We start from the raw sequence: 3,014 nt of genomic DNA, 5'->3' as shown, positions 1-3,014 counted from the left end.
CCTCTAGGATTCCCATTTCTTCATACCTTTCTTCCTCTGGCCTTTGATTCAGAGTTAAGACATTGTGGCTGAACGTAATGATTTGGTTTGGTTGATGCATCAGATCCAGCACTGTTTGGTTTGCTGTTCGCTGCATTTTTCCGTGATTTGGCAGTTTTTCTGTTAGATCAGTAACAGGACAGACGAGTTAAAACTATTTCAATATTTTTATTTCAACTTTAAAGACAGGGAAAAGTGCACATACTCTTTTGTAGCCTCCAGGAACATGGAGATCTGCTGTTTGATGTACGGCTGTCGGAGGATGTGTTTGACGTCTGGCCTGTCCTCTGGTTTCTTACACAGCATCCGCTTGATCAGTTGTCCCAGTTGGGGGTCGTACTTACTTGGCATCTGGGGCAACTGAACATTAAACATTAATTAATAATGTGCTGTTATGAATGGACAGCTCTTTAGATTTAATGTATGCAAATATTTACAGTTCAGTGAAACAGATGACAAATATATTCATGTACCTTCCCTTCTACGATCCGATACACAAGAGAGTTCATGTCTTTTGCGTTGAAAGCATGTTTTAGAGTTGCCATTTCATACACGCAGCATCCCAGAGCCCACACGTCCGACTGCAAACACATACAAACAAAAATAATGATTTCATATTTAAAACACAAAATATCTGGGTAAAAAAATATCTAGGCCACCCCAAAATGAAAAGAAAAGGGAAAAAAAGGTCTGGTCTAGGACCATTTTGATTTTGGTCTTAAAAATTAAGAAATTCTCAGACATTTTCAGTTTGAGAGTTTTTTCTAATTCCAGTTTTATTCTCATTAATAAATTACTATAAAATAGCATATTGTACAGTATTAAGGCAGCATAAAAATACTAGCATTATGTAATCTTTTACAGTTAAAATAATGTTTTAAATAAAAATATAATACATAAGTACACCACTGTTCAAAAGTTTGGGGTCGGTACGATTTTTTAATGATTTTAGCAAATTTCTCTTATGCTCACTAAGGCTGCATTTATTTGAGCAAAAATGCAGTACAAACTGTAATGTTGTGTAATATTATTATTATAGTTCTATATTTTAAAATATAATTTATTACTGTAATGCAAAGCTGAATTTTCAGCATCATTACTCCAGTGCCACATGATCCTTCAGAAATCATTCTAATATGCTGATTTGCTGCTCCAGAATCATTTCTTCTTATTTGAAAACAGTTGTGCTGCTTAATATTTTTTTGTGGACATGATTATAATTTTTTTAGGATTCTTTGATGAAAAGGACATTCAAAAGAACTTGTTACGAAACATTTCTAACTGAAATAAATTTGCATTGTGATATTTAGAATTAGTACAGAGGATGTGTTTAATTGTCAAATAAAAACAACAACAACATAATATAAATTCCAAAATAGAATTGCCTGTTTTTTTTTTTCTTTTAATTGTGGGGTGAAAAATATAGCCTCAATATGTGACATAGCAAAAGCAGTAAAAGTGATTTAGCCAAGATTGATATAGACACTAGTACTCACATAGACTGAATCTAGTGCTGTACTAAAGGTCATTGTGAGCTGTGTCCATGCAGTACCTTGTAGTTGTAAGGTTTGTTGGAGAACAGTTCTGGACTCATGTAGTAAGGTGTGCCGATCAGAGTGCTGGCCATGTCGTTCTGATTCTCCAAGACCCGTGCGATGCCCAGATCACCCACTTTGATTATGTTGGTCTTGGTCAAGAAGATATTCTGCGTTTTCAGATCTCGATGCAGGATGTGCTTCTCGTGTAAATACTACAGATCAACAAAAATGTAACGCCTTTATCATTCAGCTAAAAACTCAGAAAGAACAGATGGATGGACGGATGGCTGTTGACTTACCTGAAGGGCCATGGCAATTTGAACAAACCACTCCACAACCTGTCTCTCAGGCAGCAGTTCTCCCTTCTGCTGTTTGAGTCTGTGGTAAAGATCTCCTCCCTCACAGAAACCCATCACGATGTAAAGCTGACAGTCCTCGCCTTCCCATGATTGCCGGTAGGTGACGATGTTGGGATGCTTGAGCTCTGAGAGGAGCTGCGCTTCCTGCTCCGCGGCTCGCCGCTCACGTCTGGAGGATGTTCTCAGGTTCAGCTTCTTGATCACATACTGCTGATACGAATTATTGTGTTATAACTTTGCACATTAATAAAAGACATGAACTCTAGTGGAGAATGTCCACATTTTAAGAAAATGCTCTAAAGTTTGTTGTACAATGAAGGAAAGGATCGTATCTGCAATCATATGTACCAAATCTCAAGTCCGTTATTTACATTTTTTTCAATATCAAGTTTGACTGAAATCAAATAGGATGAAACTGTGCTCTACTTTAGAAACAGAAAGATCCACACTCCTATTTTCCTATTTTTTTGGTTTTTATTTTATTTTTTTTATTATGCAACACAGCACACACGAAACTGAAAAGAAAAAGAAAGTGTTTTAGTGCTGGTAACCTTTTCTTTTAAGATTTTCTATAATAATCACTTATACAGTACAACTTAATGGTCCTTCTTTGTGACAAATGGCAAAAAGTAAAATAAATAAAATTTAATGTAATATCTCAATTAATGAGGTAATAAAAACTGCATGTAAGATAATTACATTTTAATTTAAACTTTAAAGAAAAAAAGTTTCAAATAATTTTAGAGCAACTCACTAACCAGGATGTCAACTACCTTTATTGTATTTGACCAAACAAGTTAATATCAATAACATTAAAAACATACTTTATATGTCTAACAGATTGATTTGATTCATATTTTTTCATACATATTTGTATAGGTACATGATCATTCTGATGTGAAGCGTGCTATTATAGACTAATAATTTGCCTCTTAAATTGTTGCTATAAATGTGTTATGTACAAGCAATATTAAACACATCTTAAAGTAATTAAAAATCCCAAGGTTTTTCCTCAAATATGCATAATGAAAAAAACCAACAACAACAAAAAAACAACAACACACACACACACACACAC

General features: G+C 34.5%; 1 protein-coding gene across 1 annotated transcript in view; it reads right to left on the bottom strand.

The window, feature by feature from the left end:
- Positions 1-3,014, bottom strand: part of LOC107680452 (NIMA-related kinase 4) — a 14,249-nt gene that overhangs the window by 5,954 nt on the left and 5,281 nt on the right. The gene's annotated exons all lie outside the window — the stretch shown is intronic.

Source organism: Sinocyclocheilus anshuiensis, unplaced genomic scaffold (genome assembly GCF_001515605.1).
Source record: "Sinocyclocheilus anshuiensis isolate Anshui unplaced genomic scaffold, SAMN03320099.WGS_v1.1 scaffold792, whole genome shotgun sequence".
In the NCBI taxonomy this organism is placed as follows: Eukaryota; Metazoa; Chordata; class Actinopteri; order Cypriniformes; family Cyprinidae; genus Sinocyclocheilus; species Sinocyclocheilus anshuiensis.
The sequence above is the reverse complement of the archived record's forward strand: the minus strand, read 5'-3'. Positions and strand labels throughout refer to the sequence as shown.